This window comes from Homarus americanus, unplaced genomic scaffold (assembly GCF_018991925.1).
Source record: "Homarus americanus isolate GMGI-L3 unplaced genomic scaffold, GMGI_Hamer_2.0 scaffold351, whole genome shotgun sequence".
In the NCBI taxonomy this organism is placed as follows: Eukaryota; Metazoa; Arthropoda; class Malacostraca; order Decapoda; family Nephropidae; genus Homarus; species Homarus americanus.
In genome coordinates, this window is record NW_024720913.1 from 18,974 (window position 1) to 31,336 (window position 12,363).

At 40.2% G+C, this 12,363-nt stretch overlaps 1 long non-coding RNA gene across 1 annotated transcript; it reads right to left on the minus strand.

The window, feature by feature from the left end:
* Positions 1-254: 254 nt before the first annotated feature.
* Positions 255-918, minus strand: LOC121861285. Its single transcript, XR_006088000.1, has 3 exons — positions 880-918; positions 615-705; positions 255-336 (listed from the first exon to the last, which is right to left on the minus strand). It is a non-coding gene; the product is annotated as an uncharacterized LOC121861285 (long non-coding RNA).
* Positions 919-12,363: the final 11,445 nt, after the last annotated feature.

The following is a 12,363-nucleotide window of genomic DNA, read 5'->3' on the forward strand; positions in this document are numbered from 1 at the left end:
GTGTGAATAGTTTGATTTCACTCTTCCTTTTACAAAACCTTATAGCAGGATAACTCACACACTTAAGCTATGCTGTGCAGTTAACTGCAAGCATAACCTTGTACATTTCCAAACCCAGAACTGATATAATACAGTTTAAGTGCCTAATATTACAAAGCACTTCCCAGATTTTTTAACAATGATGCATAAAAGTAAACAATGAAGTACTCACAAATGCGTGGCATCTTGACGGGCATCGCGGTGTAGAGGGTGTCGCTGATAATGACCAAATACTTCAAACACGATAGGTTGTGTTTTTATGTATTCTAGGAATGCTCGAGTCACTGTTACTGTAATCTGAAAATATAAACACTTACAGGTATTAACTTAATTTAGGACATAACTTTTCAGTATGTTCACTACCTGTACTTTAAAAAGTATAAATTGAAATGAACCTGTAAAGCTTATATATGCACTTTTTTTTTTTTTTACGGGTTCCACTTCAAAAATCTGAAATGATTGGGGCCAGAGCAGAACTAAAAATTTCACGAAGTACAGTACAGTAATAGTATTTGAAGTCATAACTGGGCTCTAGTGGGGCACCTAATATTCTAGTAACAATATCCATTTCTTACATTCTGTACATGATAGAACCCCAGTGGTGGTCCCTTTCCAGTATCTTTTATTGGTTCAGTGGAGAAGGCTTCATCATGTCTGTGGGGGAAACTGAAACAAAATTTACAGTCTTACACTTCTATCTATATTCTATTTGCACTTTATTTTAAAAACCCTACTTATAGCATACAAATTATAGATTCTGGTATATCAAACAATGCAAAAAACTAAAATTATTTCACTGAAAATTTCTTTCAGCAAAAAAAAAACAACTAGGCAACTCACTTAAACTGACAGAATACAGTATGTCAGCATATTCTGTAGACAATCAAGGTATTTCAGTGACAATCAAATCACTGAGAAATACCACAATAATATCATTATTGTACAGTACATACCTTATTGTGCTGTCAGACCAAACACCAGGGGATTACACTGTCTTTAAGTCTCTGAAGATCCACTGTTTTGGGAGTTATGTGTCAGCACCTGTATAAAAGATTATATCTCATATATGGTGCATTGTATTATATTACCAGTAGTTCCTTATTTCACACAATACATAGTTCTCTTTGGTCATGCTGTTTGACTGCAGTTAACCTACTCTAACCCCCACCAGATAGCATTAAGGATGTTTAATTGTCAGGTGAAATAAGCAAAGGTGTTTAATCGTTGGTCAGGTGAAACAAGCTAGGATGTGAATCATTTAGATCCCTAGATATTCTACACCAACAACTTCAATCACACATACAAATTATTAAACCTCCATCCAGCAGCCTATATGGGTAGACAAGTCCACTACAATGGGGATGTCTGATGTGAAACCCCCATCTAATGAACATCCCCTTCCATATATAGTCCATTAGATAAAGGTTACACTGTACTTATAAAGCCAAGAAGGTTACTCACCAAGTGAGGGTCTGGGATGCCTCTCAAAAGGCAGCGGCAGATGCAACCAATCCGTCGCCTCCGTCTTTCAATAAAACAGTACAATCAGCAGGCAAGACATCTTTCCCTTCTGTAGCTATTCCTCTATGTTGGCTTCATGACTGGCCAGGACTTCCTTAATGTTTCGCTGTGGACTGTATTGTTCTCTCGTACTGAATCCATGGAGAAAAAGAAAAAAGGAAGCTAATATTACATTTAACAAAACAAGAATTTTGCTCCATTACCTATAAATATAAAAAGTGCAGCGTCAATACAGAAGCTAATTATTCTTGTTCCTTGTCCTGAAAGGTTTTCAAGGAAGATACCCATTTGTACAGCGAGGGGTGCCTGTATTATCTACAATTAAATCTCCAGACTCAACACTAAGATGGCAGTCATCACTAAACAACAAAACTTTATAATTAACACTACAGTAATAGGTAGGCCATGTACATTAAGGAAGAGTAAAGGTCTTAGGGGACTTAACCTGAACAATAACTAGTGTGACAGATTTGAAGTAGTAAGTAAAACAGAATATCTGGCACAAATGAAGCATTTAGGATAAAACACAAATGGTAATTGTGTTAAGGTATGAAGTCCAAGGAAAACAACTTGAAAGAATCAGGGGATTTTTCAACCAGACAGCAGAAGCCTTAGCCAGTGTTTCTTAATGAACTTTATACTCTGACTGACAATAGCCCAGACAAGCTTGATGCACAAGCTTAGTGTAATAGTGCAGCTGCTTTAAGTGGAGTTCATACACGTGTTCAGGCATTTTATTCATTGCCATGCACACCAACATTTGCAACAGGCAACATCACAAAATAGTCAGAATATTTTGCAATAACCAATCAGGAATACCAAAATTGTTTCATCATCTCCACAGACAATGACTGCATTGAAAACGTTGCTTGCCATAAAATTCCCAAACCATCTGAAACACGCTAGAATTTTAAAAGCAGAACAGTCAAGGCAGTACTGCATGAAGTGAAAGTTACAGGGTCTCAGTTGTCTCCCTTACTATTGACAACACAACATAAATAACTTTTCTCACTCTTGATCTGTTCTATTCTTTTTATTATTTTTTTATTCTATTCTTTTATTCTCCTATATCAGTTGACAGTAATATTGAACCAGGCCTCCTGGGATGGGTCCCACTGGTCGGGAAGGTTGTGGACCCAAAGGCCGACCTGATCATCATCAAACTACTGGGGCCTCAACTGACGTCACCGCGGTTGCTGGAGGATCAGCTTTTTTCACACTTCATTTTTCCAACATTCTCGGCCCGAGATCCAATTTTCCTTCTGTGGAGCACCATCTATTAACCTCTCTCCCGACCTCTAACTACTATCTGAACTTCAACTGACCAAAGCAGCTTCACCCAAACTACAACCTTTATACCTCCTTCCGTTCTAAGGGAGGTGTATGCGCCTACTGCAACACACATACGCCTATAGCTCGACTCACGGATCTTGAATCTTCCCTTTATGATGTCATCTGGCCCAAAATATCTCTGCCAACTACAGGTCCACAAACCCTTACCTGAAACCCTTGGTGTCATGGTCACGTTGACTGCTAGTCTGTTTTAACACTAATGATTCTTATTATACTCCACGAACGCAAAACATGAGTGGGTTAGCTATTCCTAAGAGAGACGTGTTTGTCCCCATGACGTTTATACTCACGATCCCTCCCAGTAAGTCCCGCCTTGTGAAGACAGTTGTCAATGCGTTTTTCATTCCAATTTTTCCTGGCAAGCTCAATCTTGGATTAGTTTGTGTTAATCAACTCCAGTAATTCGCCAGACCTTTGTCAACTGAGGGCCATCCTTGAATGAGTGACAGTTGTTTGTTTGTGATTTCTGTCATTGAGTGAGTAGCAATCGCTGGCAACTCGGGTATATAACCACGGGCGCGAGGAAGAGACGTCCTCCATAACGCGTCCTCTCCCGTTGTCCCCAGGTATGTAGCTGTGTTCTCCCGCCGATATAACCATTCAGTTTGATTTAGTCAATTGTAGTGAATTATCAGTGTTCATGTTGTGACTGTGATTGTCATTCACCCAGTGTAAGAAGTAATATAAAGTAAATGTAGTCTGACGTTGCCAGACGAAGGAATTGTTGTGATCGAGTTGTCCATGCTTCCCTCCATAATGCGTCCTCTCCCATTGTCCCCAGGTACAGGGGGTGGGGGCTTAATTGAACACCGACCGGTCGCTCCGAGCCGGTGGATATTCAGCAATGATCCATATATGAGCGATGGCGCTGATTCGGTATGATTAATCTGTTCACTGCCTCGTGGAGCTAGACCCCCAGACTCGCCATGTGTCTGGCTTCCACCGATCACAGCAACGGTCGTGAGCCCCAGTGTCCTACCCTGGGAGGCATTCCTGGCATTTATGGCCCACAGTGTTTTATGTATATGTTTGGGGATAATTAATTGGAAATAATTATCCCATGTTGGGTAGTGGACACATGTATGAGTTGGTTTCAGTAATAACATGTTGAGTACCGAAGGGACCATATGTCAGTTGGTCATGTATGCAATGAAATGTATCACCAGTAATGTGGGTGAAGTAAGTACCCACTGGGATTGGCAGTTGAGAGAAGCCAGGAGTTGTCAAGTAACTATGTACTGTAATGTAACACCAGTAAGGTTGTGTGTAGTAAGAGTACAGGATCCGAGTAATTGCAGTTGAGTAAGCCGAGGAGTTGCACCTTGGAGTGATATGTTAATATCTTTTTCCCTTTGTGTTTCATATTAATAAACCTGTTCTTTAAGTGTTTTAGGAGTGTTCATTTTTCACCACAGTAGTTCATCTTTATTTCCGTCCAAGTGACTTGATATCAGAATTACTATACCCACGTGCCGGCCCTCACCGTGCTACCAAAAAGAACTGAGGTTATGTGGTAACCAGTGAATTTAAGTGAAGTACAAGAACAGCTGAAGTAAGATGAGGGTGGGCAGTGTGAATAGGAAATCGCCGCCCTTACATTGGAGCCTTTTTTTTTTTTTCATATTCGCCACTTAACAGCTTATTAGCCATTTGGGCGGTCTAACCCATATCTCGGGCATAGGCCCAGTTGGGTCACATGTCCCAATCTTTGAGAGTTGTTCCTCAGATGTTATTGCATTATACTGTAGCGTACTGTAAGTGGCCAGGTGTCAATTATCTTAGTATGGGCACACAAACGTACGTACATGTAGATATCTCACTCAGGAATGAGGTAGAATAGAAACTCACAATGCATTTTTTGTATATACAGTATTACCCCGCCTAACGCGGTTTCACTTAGCGCGTTTTACCGTATACGCGCCAGAGCTGAACTTTCACTTAACGCGGGTTTTTTCCACCACGTATACGCGTGAGTGTCCGGCTCGAGAGCTATTTTTAGATTCGCCCCACCCGCCACCCTGCCTGACTGCTTGTTTTAGCTCATAAAATTCATACAAATTACCCAGCCAGAATATAATTTACATTGCTGGAATTCTTACAATATGATGATCATTTTGAATATAAACATCATAGATTTTGCATTAGACATACAAATTTTAGATATAAAGTTTATTCTGAGTAAATATGTTATTTTTTGTGCAAAATATATGACATTTGTATTCAAAATATTCCTGGGCTTACAAGGAATCCAGCAATGTCAATTATATTATCCTAACTTTAGTTTGAGGTATTATTTATTACTAAAAAGGTAAATATTCTGGTTTTCCCACACATCTGGTGGGACGGTTGGTGGGGGGTGGGGGGGGAGGGAGGGACCGACCGACCATCTGTTACAGTGTGAAGAATATTTTTTTTTTTTTATTAACTGAAGATATTTGTTTTAGCTCATAAAATTCATACAAATTACCTGGTCAGAATATAATTTACATTGCTGGAATTCTTATAATTTGATGATCATTTTGAATATAAACATCATAGATTTTGCATTAGACATACAAATTTTAGATGTAATGTTTACTCTGAGTAAATATGTTATCTTTTGTGCAAAATATATGACATTTATATTCAAAATATTCCTGGTCTTACAAGGAATCCAGCAATGTCAATTATATTATCCTAACTTTAATCTGAGGTATTATTTAATACTAAATGTTAAAATTTAGTTTTTTCACCCAACATCTCTTGAAGGGAGGATTGGTGGGGGGTGGGGGGGAGGGTTGGGACTGACGCAGCGGTTGGAAGAGGGGGGAAGGCAAGTTGGGGTACTTTGATTGACAGATAGTGTCGTGAAGAATATTTTTTTTTTTTTATTAACTGAAGATATTTGTTTTAGCTCATAAAATTCATACAAATTACCCGGCCAGAATATAATTTACATTGCTGGAATTCTTACAATTTGGTGATCATTTTGAATATAAACATCATATATTTTGCATTAGACATACAAATTTTAGATAAAATGTTTACTCTGAGTAAATATGTTATCTTTTGTGCAAAATATATGACATTTATATTCAAAATATTCCTGGTCTTACAAGGAATCCAGCAATGTCAATTGTATTATCCTAACTTTAGTTTGAGGTATTATTTATTAAAATTTAGTGGTTTTCCCCCAAAAATTTCTCAGAGAGGGAAGAGCCAGCAGTGTTGTGTGAGAAGAGGGGGAGGGAGTTGAGTCCATTATTTGAATGGACATTAACTTGGTGACTGTATTTCTCTATTTCTCTTAAGTATTAATTGTGTGCATGTACCATCATAAAATTAAGATGTTATTTTTACTAGAACATAGGTATTGTGTCGGAAAAAGTGGAGTTTGGGGATGGGCCAGTTTCTATTGGAATTAATCCCATATGTTCTGTTGTTCACTTAGCGCGGTTTTCACTTAACACGGTACCCTGTGGGTTTTATTGACCGCATTAAGCGGGGTACTACTGTATATTGTTGTACAGCGCAGTGCTTAGGAGTGACTAGGTGGAGAAACTTGCTCAGAGGTCCTGTAGGGCGAGGAGGTTTCTGAAGAAGCTGGGTGGTGGAGCTGTGAGAGATGTTGCTGGTCCGGTAGCCGAGTGTAGAATGGTCTCCCTGGCCAGGCATGGCCGTATTTATACAATTTACGAGGATCAGGATTTGGGGTGAGCGTAGCGAGAGGGCCAATCACAGCGGCTTAAGCGTAAAGTGTGAAACGCTCTGATCCTGAGCTGGAGGTTGAAGGTCGAGCCTAGGTCGGCGATGGTACCCCCTACGTCCACTGCATAGACCTAGTCGCTCGGTGTAGCTGGCTGTACGCTGATTAGTTGGTAGGCGCGCGGCCGGAGCTCAGTTGGAAGTTGTAGGGGAGAGGAGCCACTACAATACCATTCCCCAGGATGCTACAACCAGGTTCCTTCTCACTGCTGGGTGAACAGAGGCAACGGGTGTAAAGAGACCTGCCTGGTTTCTCACCCTGCCGGTGAATTCGGAATTTTTAGGGCTCCACAACAGTAAGAAGGTACCTATGTATTCGGTAATATCTCCGTTAGCCGGAATCCCTCAAACCCGAAACTCTACGATGGCCGGAATTCAATTTTTCTAGGGGCACATTTTCTGGATAATTCCGCAAAAAATTTCCCTATACACGGAAAATTCTGGGGACGGGGGAGTTTTTTCGGCTTTGAGAGTCTTTTCATTACCAGGAAATCTCTCGTTCCTGGAAGTGATCTGCACCGATAGTTCCAGCTAACGGGATATCACTGTACAGTACCTTATATTATGCTAACACCCTAGCGGGGTCTGTGGCAGCACCCCGTAAGCAAACATTAATATTTCTACAACGAATCTTATAAGTATTCAAACCGAGTGGGATAAATAGAGACTATAATAGTATTACAGATTATTGTACAGTAAAGCCATTAATGGTAAACAAAAAAAGTGAGATGGATCGAGAACGCCAACGTATGTACAGTAAGTGCGTACATGTGAAAACATAGTCATTGATCTACATAAGAATATCAAAGCAACATTTAATACTGTTCATATATGCATTAATAAATGTTTCTCCATTTAAAAAAAAAATCTACTCACCAGTGGTGGTGAAGTCTAAAACACAAGGACAGCCAATGATGATGTGCGAGTTTTTACTCAGATGATGAATTCATCAGGTTCAACTCTGGCTGAAGCCGAAGGCTCAACTCTGGCTGAAGCTGTAGCAATGTTTACCTATTTTTCAATAGTTTATGGTCATCAGAGCAAAACTTCAACAACTTGTCTTCTTTCTGTTTCTTTAAGTCATATACTATGTACTGTAGTTCTCACCTAACCATATTCTTCAGTAAGACGCCACATCATCAAGCTTCTGTAACAACTGTATTATGAGAGATGCTTCCTTTTATTCTCACTGCTTCAACTATATAAGGGATTCATTCGCCCTAACTTGGAGTACTGCTGGGGTGGCTCTTCAACGTAAGATAGGGTGGTGGAATCAAAGGCATTTTGTCTTATTAACTCTCCTCCTTTAGTTGACAATCTCTCTTCCCTTTCTCTTCGCCGCAATGTTGCTTCACTCTCTCTCTTTAAAGGAACTTTAACGGGCAATGTTGGGTGGATATGGGATCCCATGTACCGAAGGCAAGGCCGTGGGCTCGTAACACGCACCTTGCCGCCCATGGTGCCCACAGTGTCTCTGTGGAAGTCGGTCACACTAAAATAACCCATTATAGTACATCCTTCAAACCAGAATGCCCCTCTGTTTCGAAACCCATACACACACACACACACACACACACACACACACACACACACACACACACACACACACACACACACACACACACACACACACACACACACACACACACACACACACACACACACACACACACACACACACACACACACACACACACACACACACACACACCCACACACACACACACACACACACACACACACACACACACACACACACACACACACACACACACACACACACACACACACACACACACACACACACACACACACACACACACACACACACACACACACACACACACACACACACACACACACACACACACACACACACACACACACACACACACACACACACACACACACACACACACACACACACACACACACACACACACACACACACACACACACACACACACACACACACACACACACACACACACACACACACACACACACACACACACACACACACACACACACACACACACACACACACACACACACACACACACACACACACACACACACACACACACACACACACACACACACACACACACACATAGTCCAATTTAATTTCTTGTTATTCTTATTTTTGTTCAGTTCAGAATGCAATGCCTAGCTTATACCTAGGTATGTTAATGCCTAGCATTAACTTGCTAGGCCAACATACAGACAATTAAAACATCTAATAATTACTTAATAAGTAATATTAGGAGGACACGTCGCTACCTGGCATTTAATTGCAGTTCTCAAAACCCCTACCTGCACCCGCCACCATACGCATCACGACCTTCATCTCTTGCCTCAGAGCGAGCAGTAAATAAAGTCAACTCTCGAGGGGTGGAGATGGGTGGGTTATGGACGTCGCATTCCGAGCTATATTACAAAAACTGGTTTTTAGAAAAAAATGGCTTTTTGTTCAAGCTGGAATGCAACGTCAGCAAAAATACCCGAGCAAGAGGTGGAGATGGAGGTGACTTTGCATACAAGGCTCCGCTGACTGAGGTCCAGATTATGTAATAAACCGTTTGGAATACAGTCGGCCCTTCACAGACGTGGGTTTAGCATTCACGGATTCGCAAATTCACGGATTGCCCCGCCGGAGGAATATTCTGTACATTGAAGTACATTCAAATCTCACGCCATTCAACTCGCGCCCGCTTCCGAACACGGGACACCGCCGCCACCAACCAACCAACCAACCAACCAACCAACCACACACACACACACACACACACACACACACACACACACACACAGTCAGTCTCGCTGTAACCACGCTTGTGTTGACATCAGCATTGTAGTTGCAAAAATATTACATTTCCATGAATGTATGATATCAAGCACAGTATGAATAGAATATCACTAATATAAGAGTATTTTTTAACTGGAACTACTAAAAACGGTGCACAAGTATCACCCCGCCTAACGCGGTTTCACTTAACGCGTTTTTTCATATACGCGGTGCCTCGCCAGAGCTGAACTTTCACTTAACACGGATTTTTTCCACATATACGCTGTGAGTGTCCGGCTCGAGACGCTATTTTTAGATTTGCCCCACCCGCCACCCTGCCTGACTGTCTGTTTTAGCTCATAAAATTCATACAAATTACCCGGCCAGAATATAATTTACATTTCTGGAATTCTTATAATTTGGTGATCATTTTGAATATAATCATATATTTTGCATTAGACATACAAATTTTAGATAAAATTTTTTCTCTGAGTAAATATGTTATCTTTTGTGCAAAATATATGACATTTATATTCAAAATATTCCTGGTCTTACAAGGAATCCAGCAATGTCAATTATATTATCCTAACTTTAGTTTGAGGTATTATTTATTACTAGAGTTAAATATTCTGGTTTTCCCACACATCTCCTTGGGACGGTTGGTGGGGGGTGGGGAGGGAGGGAGGGAGGGAGGGAGGGAGGGACCGACCGACCATCTGTTACCCTGTGAAGAATATTTTTTTTTTATTTACTGAAGATATTTGTTTTAGCTCATAAAATTCATACAAATTACCCGGTCAGAATATAATTTACATTGCTGGAATTCTTATAATTTGATGATCATTTTGAATATAAACATCATATATTTGCATTAGACATACAAATTTTAGATTAAATGTTTTCTCTGAGTAGATATGTTCTCTTTTGTGCAAAATATATGACATTTATATTCAAAATATTCCTGGTCTTACAAGGAATCCAGCAATGTCAATTATAATATCCTAACTTTAATCTGAGGTATTATTTAATACAAAATGTTAAAATTTAGTTTTTTCACCCAACATCTCTTGAAGGGAGGATTGGTGGGGGGTGGGGGGGAGGGTTGGGACTGACCGCGCGGTTGGAAGAGGGGGGGAGGCAAGGTGGGGTACTTTGATTGACAGATAGTGTCCTGAAGAATATTTTTTTTTATTAACTGAAGATATTTGTTTTAGCTCATAAAATTCATACAAATTAGCCGGCCAGAATATAATTTACATTGCTGGAATTCTTATAATTGGTGATCATTTTGAATATAAACATCATATATTTTGCATTAGACATACAAATTTTAGATAAAATGTTTTCTCTAAGTAACTATGTTATCTTTTGTGCAAAATATATGACATTTATATTCAAAATATTCCTGGTCTTACAAGGAATCCAGCAATGTCAATTGTATTATCCTAACTTTAGTTTGAGGTATTATTCATTAAAATTTAGTGGTTTTCCCCCAAAAATTTCTCAGAGAGGGAAGAGCCAGCAGTGTAGTGTGAGAAGAGGGGGAGGGAGTTGAGTCCATTATTTGAATGGACATTAACTTGGCGACTGTATTTCTCTTAAGTATTAATTGTGTGCATGTACCATCATAAAATTAAGATGTTATTTTTACTACAACATAGTTACGTGTCGTCAAAAAGTGGAGTTTGGGGGTCGGGCCGGTTTCTATTGGAATTAATCCCATATGGTCTGTTGTTCACTTGACGCGGATTTCACTTAACGCGGGACCCTCTGGGTTTTATTGACCCCGTTAAGTGGGGTACAACTGTAACATATCTTGAACATCGTAAGGTTAAATAAAGTCTCTTGTTTTCGTCATGTATTTTATCCTATTTTACATTGAAATACATCACGTTTCAGCAAAACTACTATTTATTTCTGAGAATATATTCATTCAGGCACAGTTTAGGTAAAATATACATGTGCTGTAACATTTTTTTAATTGAAAACGATTCGAAAAACACGTACCAAGAAATAACGCTGGAGAAGTTGGGGGAGATGACAAGGATGATTGAGGCACTGAAAAACCTGGCCTATAGTATGGGCCCCTCCATGGTGCGTGCCCTGAAATTCATGCGAGGGATGGATGATGCTTTTGTTCCATACGAAAACATCATGGAAGAAATGAAAAGAAAGAGACGACAACTCCCCATCACCATGTTCTTTGATCACCGAAGGAGAGATTCAACACCATCAATCGCTGGCGGCAGTGAGGAAGCAGCTGAATCCACCGTCGCCCCCACTTCACCACCTGTTATGGAATTGAGTGACGATGAGCCCGATGATCCCCGCCCTGTCGCCGAGGATAGGAACTGTACAGTAAAGTGAAATTCTTCTCTCTCTTTTTTAATAGCTTTTCAAACATTTGTGTTTGTTGTCGGCAGTAGTGACGGTGAGGAGGTAGAGGTGGAGGAGGGAGCGGAGGGAGCGAGTTGGGAGGAGTGGTGAGGTGACCTTGGATGCGGGAGCAGGAGCAGGGACGAGTGGAGATGCCAGCCAGTATATTTCGGGTGTTTTAATTGTTTTTATAGCTATTTTTGCCTTTTAATATTAAATACTGTACATTACGTTTCAACAAAACTACCATTTATTTCTGAGAACAAAGAAATGTAATATTTTTGCTGAAATGATGTACGTATTACAGTGGAAAGTGGGATAAAATTGTGACGCTGAGCAATGACTCTCTCTCTTTCTTTCGTTCAAAAGATGTTGCCGTAATCGCTTTTCGAATGGTTTTCAGTTGTGGGATTATAAGGCTAATGATAGGATAGAATATTATTGTAATACAGTACGAGTACAGTACAACAGTTTTTTAACTGAAAACCATTCGAAAAGCGATTACGGTAAAATCTTTTGAACAACGAAAGAAAGCGAAAGTC